General features: G+C 49.2%; 1 long non-coding RNA gene across 1 annotated transcript; it reads left to right on the top strand.

The window, feature by feature from the left end:
- Positions 1-19: 19 nt before the first annotated feature.
- Positions 20-8,032, top strand: LOC125755159 (uncharacterized). Its single transcript, XR_007410934.1, has 2 exons — positions 20-511; positions 7,372-8,032. It is a non-coding gene; the product is annotated as an uncharacterized LOC125755159 (long non-coding RNA).
- The last annotated feature ends 325 nt before the right edge of the window (positions 8,033-8,357 follow it).

Genomic DNA, 8,357 nt, shown 5'->3' with positions numbered 1-8,357 from the left:
TGCGCAGTTCCGGCCGCGCCGCCGCCGGCCGCGGAGGGAGCACCCGCGGAGCCGGGACAGGCCTGCGCAGCCAGGGGCCTTGCGGAGCCGAGTCTCACAGGCTGCTACTTCCTGGTCAGAGGCAGCGCTTAGTCTAAAGCTCCTGCCGCCAAAATAAAGGGGTCCGTCCGCCCTGGAGTCCGGAGGAGAAAGGACGGGGGCTACGGGGTGCCGCGTGGGCCAAGCCGCGCCGCCCGCCGCCCGCCGCCCGCCGCCCGCCGCCCGCCGCCGCCGCGAGCGCACCTGCCCCGGAGCCCGCCGCCAGCTCGGGGTGTGGCTCGGGCCATGTGCGGAGCCAGAGCTCGGAAATGGGGAACCGGGGGAGCGGGAGTGCAAACCATTGAGCCAGAAGGCACGTGGGGGAAAGGGGAAGCGCGCGGGGCCGAGGACTCCTGGGGTGCGCCGCGACTCGGCTCCCCGCCCGGGGCGGACCGCGATTCCTTCCCGGTGCTACATCCTCGGGGCTTCGAAGGTTAGACTCGTGCTGTTTATTTCTTTGGCTTTCCTATCCGGGGCAGTTTTCGCAGGGCTGGGAGGTAGGTGCCTAGTGTTTGTTGTTCAGCTGGTAAGTACTGGCTGATTGTCAGAGTAACCAAAGCAGTAATCACAGCCAAGGGGTCCCCCAGACTCAGCGCCTGCAGGCCGCCTTCTCCCGTCTACCGTCCTTGCTTCCAGGAACCCCGACCCCAGCTCAGCTTCTGCACCCGAGGGGTGCAAGCAGCCTTCTCCCGTCTACCATCCTTGCTTCCGGGAACCCCGATCCCAGCTCAACTTCTGGACCTGAGGGGTGCAAGCCACCTTCTCCCCATCTACCGTCCTTGCTTCCAGGAACCCCGATCCCAGCTCAACTTCTGGACCTGAGGGGTGCAGGCCGACTTCTCCCCATCTAGCGTCCTTGCTTCCAGGAACCCCGATTCCAGCTCAGCTTTTGTCCCTGAGGGGGGCAGGCTGCCTTCTCCCCATCTAGCATCCTTGCTTCCAGGAACCCCGATCCCAGCTCAGCTTCTGCACCTGAGGGTGCAGGCCACCTTCTCCCCGTCTACCGTTCTTGCTTCCAGGAACCCCGATCCCAGCTCAGCTTCTGGACCTAAGGGGTGCAAGCCGCCTTCTCAGCATCTACCATCCTTGCCTTCTCACCATCTACCTTCTTGCTTCCAGGAACCCCAATTCCAGCTCAACTTCTGCACCTGAGGGGTGCAAGTCCCCTTCCCACTGTCTACCGTCCTTGCTTCCAGGAACCCCGATCCCAGCTCAGCTTCTGCACCCGAGGGGTGCAAGCCGCCTTCTCAGCGTCTACCATTCTTGCCTTCTCACAATCTACCGTCCTTGCTTCCAGGTACCCCGATCCCAGCTCAGCTTCTGGACCTAAGGGGTGCAAGCCGCCTTCTCCCGTCTACCATCCTTGCTTCCAGGAACCCCGATCCCAGCTCAACTTCTGGACCTGAGGGGTGCAAGCCGACTTCTCCCCATCTAGCGTCCTTGCTTCCAGGAACCCCGATTCCAGCTCAGCTTTTGGCCCTGCGGGGGGCAGGCTGCCTTCTCCCCATCTAGCATCCTTGCTTCTAGGAACCCCGATCCCAGCTCAGCTTCTGCACCTGAGGGTGCAGGCCGCCTTCTCAGCGTCCACCATTCTTGCCTTCTCACCATCTACCGTCCTTGCTTCCAGGAACCCCGATCCCAGCTCAGCTTCTGCACCCGAGGGGTGCAAGCCACCTTCTCCCCGTCTACCATTCTTACTTCCAGGAACCCCGATCCCAGCTCAGCTTCTGCACCTGAGGGTGCAAGCTGCCTTCTTCTCCCCATCTAGCGTCCTTACTTCCAGGAACCCCGATTCCAGCTCAGCTTCTGGCCCTGAGGGGGACAAGCCGCCTTCTCCCCGTCTACTGTCTTGCTTCCAGGAACCCCGATCCCAGCTCAGCTTCTGGACCTAAGGGGTGCAAGCTGCCTTCTCACCGTCTACCATCCTTGCCTTCTCACCGTCTACCTTCTCGCTTCCAGGAACCCCAATTCCAGCTCAACTTCTGCACCTGAGGGGTGCAAGTCCCCTTCCCACTGTCTACCGTCCTTGCTTCCAGGAACCCCAATTCCAGCTCAACCTCTGCACCTGAGGGGTGCAAGCCGCCTTCTCACCATCAACCGTTCTTGCTTCCAGGAACCCTGATTACAGGCTCAACTTCTGGATGTAAGGAGTGCATTTAGAAACTTAGTTTTTTTTTTTTTTTTAAGATTTTATTGATTTATTTAACAGAGAAAGAGAGCACAAGCAGGGGGAATGGCAGAGGGAGAGGGAGAGGGAGAAGCAGGCTCCCAGCCGAGCAGGGAGCCTGATGCAGGACTCCATCCCAGGACCCCAGGATCATGACCAGAGCTGAAGGCAGCCACTTAACCAACTGAGCCAGGCAGGGCCCCCTAAACTTCTGTTATTGTATCTTGTACTTCTTGATTCAAAGTGGTGCTGTGCATTTAGTCAGCTCTCTCTGAGCCTCCTGTATCCTGCTATCTTTGAGTCAGGATTTGTTTCCCTGAGGGAAGAAAGTGAGTGAGGCCTTTAATCAGTGATCAGTTCTTTATGTTTTGGCTGAAAGGATGGTTATCTTTGAATAACACCAAGACCGCAAGTTGCCCTGTATTTGGGATATCCTTCTTATGAGTAGTGTTAAAAAGAATAGGTCTTTCTGGTTTTATTTTTTGAGAAAGAGAATCTTAGGATCTCGTGGCTCTGAGATTATGAAATCAAGGGTGGGATGCTGGGACTCCTGGGTGATTCAGCCGTTGAGCGTCTGCCTTTGGCTCAGGGTGTGATCCCAGAGTTCCCCGGGGATTGAGTCCAACATCAGGCTCCCCGCAAGGAGCCTGCTTATTCCTCTCCCTATGTCTCTGCCTTCTCTCTGTGTCTCTCATGAATAAATAAATAAAATGTTTAAAAAATTAAAAAAAGAGTGAGATGTTTGACCAAGCCACCCACAGGCCCCACAATGGGTCTTTTTTTTAAGGGGGGGGTGTATCTCAGACAAAAAAATTCAACTGTCAAAGATTTAATTTACTTATTAATTAATGAGGCATATAAAATGATACAGTTGGTTCAGAGATAAATCCAAAAGGCAGACATGTATCTAGGCAGTAGGAATGAATGTGCTTAATAGCTGAACTTACTTAATAGATGCAGAACTGGTTTCTACAGTGAGGGAGGCACATCAAATGAACTTTGATCAGACAAAATTGACTTTATGTCTAATATCTATGGACAAGAATCACTAGCATTGCTATCAGGTCTCTGCTATTTATAAAGTAATAAATAGCTTAAAGAAAGGAGAAGACCCCGTGGAACCAGATAATCCGGAAGGGTGTGCCAGATGTTTGGTTGTTCACTGAAGACACCTAATAATCTTTTTGGCCCATTTCAAAGTCCTTCACAAGAAAGGAAGAGTGGAGGGATCCTCACCCCCACGATTCTCATCACCCCCACACTTGTCTTGCCTATGCTTTTTGATCCTGGTTTAGGCTTGTTTATCATGACTTTGAAAGTGCACCCCTTGCTGTAGGAAATGGCATGGTAAAATCATTCATTAAAATATTTAACAGGGACGGCAGGCATTGACCAAAACAATTCTGTTTTTTAAGGGTTTTCATCTCTTTCTCAACAAAATTGGTATGTTTTTAAAAATCTCTTATGCAAGTCATTTCCCCTCGTCAAGCCTCAGCTTTTGTTTTATCTCTAAAATATGAGATTAGACTTGATTTCTACGGTTTCTTCCTGTTTTAAGACTAGTTCAACTCAGAGGTTTGGGTTTATTTTTTTGTTGTTGTTGTTATTGTTTTACCTCTCCCTGATTTCACTGAAGCTCTGGGATAAGAAAACCTAGTATTTCCCATCCCTTTGGCAGGGATGGGAAACATCCCATGTCCCAAGCTAGTTCTGTTTATCCTTCAGGAGCTGGTTTCCAGCTCATCACTTGTCCCAGGAAGCAGCCCTTTTAAAGCAGAGGCTGCATTCAAACATATGAAAAGATGCTCAGGCTCATTCAAAGTAAAAGGAGTGAATGCAAATTTGAAGTACAAGGAGATGCCATTTTTCACTTAGTAGATTGGCAAAGATGAAAGTTTGGTAATACTTGATGTTGGCAAACAGACTCAGCTGATGCAATTGTAAATTTGTTCATCTTTTTGTAGCTCAAGATAGCAATATGAACCACAAAAATTTAAATGTACATGCCCTCTGACCCAGCAATTCCCCTTAGGACTTTATCCTACAGATAGACTTAACCACATGTACAAAGCTGTTTGCACTTGAGTACATACGGTAGCATGCTGTAGAAGCAAAAAGCTGGCAGCACCCTGCATGCTGTGAATATTTTAGGGAAAATATGTCGTACACACAAATAGGAATACTGTGCTGTACAATTGTAAAAAGAAATTGAGACAGATTTTCATGAATTCAAATGTATGGTCTTCAAGGTATATCAAGTTTATTATGTCACACTGTGTGTGTTCTTGTGTAAGAAAGCAGAGTGGGGGGGGCAGCCCCGGTGGCCCAGTGGTTTAGTGCCGCCTTCAGCCCTGGGTGTGATCCTGGAGACCCAGGATTGAGTCCCACGTCAGGCTGCCGGCATGGAGCCTGCTTCTCCCTCTGCCTCTCTCTTTCTCTCTCTCTCTGTCATGAATAAATAAATAAAGTCTTTTTAAAAAATTTAAAAAAGAAAGCAAGCAGAGTGGGGAGATACGTATGTTTATATGTACAGAGAATATCCCTGGACAGATAATACAAGAAATGGGTCTGTCATTTGTTAATTTTTTAACCACGTATTTATTTTTGAATACATGGAAACATAATGAAATGAGACAATACAACAATTGGCAAAACATTCAAATGTCATAGAATAGACTACCCAAAACATGAAAAGCTCTTCTTTTCATCAGGGAAATGCAAACTTAAACCACAGTGAAATATTTACACACTCACCAGAATAAAACGAAAAAGCACGAAGCATTGACAAGCATCTGGAGTAACTAGAACTTCCATGCACTGCTCGTGGGAAGGTCATTATTAAACCCCCATGGACAACTATTACTATCTGCTGACACTGAACATGTACAAACTTATGCTCACCAAAAGACATGTGCTAGAACGTTCACACAGCACTGTCCACAATTACCCCAAACTGGAAATAACCTAAATGCCCATGACTGGCAGAATGAATAAACAGTGTATACTCACACCATGAACTGCTTTACAACAATAGAAATCAACCTCTCAAGTACATGTTGGGTTAAAGACGCTAAGACATAAGACCATGCATACTATATGATTCCATTACTAAAAGGTTCAAAATCAGGCAAAACTCATCTTTGTTATAGAAAGATGGCCCAACAGTGGTCACCATTGAATTAATCATACTCCATGGTTTGATCTGGGTGCTAGTTGTATGGGTGCCCACTTGGTGTCAGTTCATCCAGCTATGTACACTTGGGATTTGTGCACTCCATTTCAAGTAAACAGCGGGAGAGAAAGAGAGGGATGCTTCTAGAAGTTGTACAGTGGAAAATCAGAGGTTTCTTCTGGAAGGGGGTTTGGGTTGTTCCTTATTTTTTACCACGGCCTTTGTGGTGTTGAATGCAACGGCCAAAATAGGGAAGCCAGAAGGCTGACAGTCCACAAACCATGGCATTGGACCAGGCCCAGAGAGCCTAAAGAATCCAATGTACTATGATGTGTCCTGAATTCCTTTTCACAGGGACACCTCACCTCCAGTTGTGGGTAGAGCCTGCAGGGGCATCATGCCCATGCTTGGTGGGGAAGGTGTGTGGCTAGTGGACGTGTATGGAGAACCTACCGAGTCCCATGCTCTGGGCTTGGCCTTCTGTGTCACCTCAATAACTCTCATGCCCTTCAGTTCAGAAACTGTACTGTGGTGTCTTCCTCCCTGGAGTGCTTTCTAAAATTTCCTCCTCCCTCCCATTCCCACGGTAGTTCAGTTCCCCCCTCCCTGCTTTGCTCCTTGTCACACCTCAGTTTTATTTATCATGTATCTTTTACTTAGTCACTTACTCCAGTGTTTATCTCTGGCTATAGCACAAGCCTCATGAAAGGCAGGTAGTTTTGTTGCTTTTGTCCACTAGCACAGCCCCAGCTCGATCAACCAATTAATATGCATGTAATGAGTGAGTGAACACACTATGGGTGGCTCCTTTCATAGATGAAGAAACAGGCTCAGGTTAAGCAGTGTGCTCAAGGTCACACAGCTAGGAGGGGAGAGCCAGGATTCAGGACAGATCTGTCTTTGCTGCTGTAATACACATATACTCCCTTCATCCTCACAGCCCTAGGAAGCTGGTGTGATCCCTTTGCACAGCTAATGAAACTGAGGCTTAGAATGAAGTGATTGCCCAACGGAAGCAGAAAGCACAGCTAGCCTGTGCTGCCTCCCTTCTGTCCGTCTGTGAAGATCCTGTTCTTCAGACCATTACAAACTCCTTCTTCAAGGAGTCAGAGGCCAGGCTGTGTACCAGTGCAGCTCTATACCAAGCCCTGATGGCTTGCTTGTTCCAGCTGCCAAAGGCCCCATCACCAAGTCTCCTGGAAGTCCTGGAAGCAAGCGCCTGCCCATTTGTGCTCATCTTCTTGTCCCCCGCCCCCCTTGTCTTAAACTCACTGGTTTATTTGACAAGCATTTAATGATCTACTCTGTATTTAGCACCTTGCTAGGTGCTGCAGACACATGAGTAAGCAAAACCAGACAATGTCCCTGCCTGTTACAGAGCACACAAACTAAGTGAACAAGTTAATAAGTGCACAATTACAAACAGGCGTTCCTATAAAGGAAAAGGATATTGTGTGGTGAAAGGGTATACCTGGAATCTGGCCTGGCCTGGCCTGGTCTGGCCTGGAGGTCACATGGCTTCGTTTTGGGTGTGATAGGTGAAGGACACGTGGGTATTTGATAAGCAAGGGGATGCAGGGGATGGAGGTAGAGGGTTCCAGGCAAAAGGGTAGATGGGGAGGACTTACAGTAGAAAGCAGCACGGATTGCTGGAAGTACTATAAGGGGCCAGTGTGCAGAGGGTGAGGGAGAGTGAGGAGACCAGTCTGGAGAGCTTGGAAGGGCCAGGTCAAGCTCCACCCGAACAACCAGAAGGATTCTGGCTGTGTCAGGGGCAGTAGGAAGCCGCTGGAGGATTCAGTCACCTTTGTGGTTTCTAAAGGTGACTTTAGCTGCTTTGTGGAGAGCAGAGCTGGGGAAGGACAAGGACAGATGCAAGGAAATGTCAAGTAATGTTGACAGAGCCATCGGGTTAGAGCACTCAGCATTTTGTCTAAAAGTATCTTTCCCACAGGTTACTAATTATTGACAAAGAGGGGGAAAAAACCCTTTACAGTAAAGAAATCTGTTACCATCTCAACCAGTGGTCAACAGCATCAGCAATAATGAGACAACTGATACGGTGCCTCCTGGTCCAATGCCCTGAGGAGGACACATCCCTGCTGCTCAGCACTGCTCAGCACTGCTGCCCACACTGTGCTCCCTGACTATCCGGGGCAGGTAGAAAACCCACCCTGACAGACAAAACAACCAGCTTGTGCTCTAAATACGCATCAGTGCCTGGAAGGACACAGAAAAGTTGGGAACTACTCCAGCCTTTGAAGATGGAGGAAGGCGCCCCCAGCCAAGGGATGCTGGAGGTCCCCAGAAGCAGGATCAACAAGGAGGCCATCCTCCCCCAGGGCCTTCAGAAGGAAGGCAGCCCTGCCAATACCTTGATTTTAGAACTTGACCTCCAGTACTGTAAGATAATAAATCTGTGTTGTTATAAGCCACAACATTTGTGGCAATATGTTCCAAAGGGGGAGGAAATAGGCATGGTGGGCCACTAGAAGCAGAAGTGATGCTAAGGCACATCGCCTGGTTGTGCTCCTATTACTTTTTCAGAGCCACCCTCTAGTCAAAGTATTTTTGAGTATTGACTCAGCCATCCAATAAATTTACTATTTCTCCCACCCTTTCTTCATGTCCTTTATACAATATCACGAGAGAGCTCAGCAAATGCTTTGTCCTGGATATCTGGTTGCATTCCCCCACCTGCTCAGAGTCTGTCTTCCTCAGTTTCCTGTGGGGACCCACACTCCCCGTGCTCTTCACCCAAGGAGCCAGCCTCACTCCTCTCCAGGTATGGCCAATCCACTTATCCCCACAACCTGGCTTCAGAGATTGATTCAAGGGGTGAGCATGTGACCAATGTTGGTCCATTTAGATCAAATCCTAGGACTTCTTCTGGAAATACTGAAGGGCAGAGTCCTTTCCCCCTGGGGTTGCTAAGTTGAA

The sequence above is a fragment of the Canis lupus genome, chromosome 5, assembly GCF_003254725.2.
Source record: "Canis lupus dingo isolate Sandy chromosome 5, ASM325472v2, whole genome shotgun sequence".
Lineage (NCBI taxonomy): Eukaryota > Metazoa > Chordata > Mammalia > Carnivora > Canidae > Canis > Canis lupus.
Note: the sequence above shows the minus strand (reverse complement) of the source record. Positions and strands in the feature narration are given on the sequence as shown.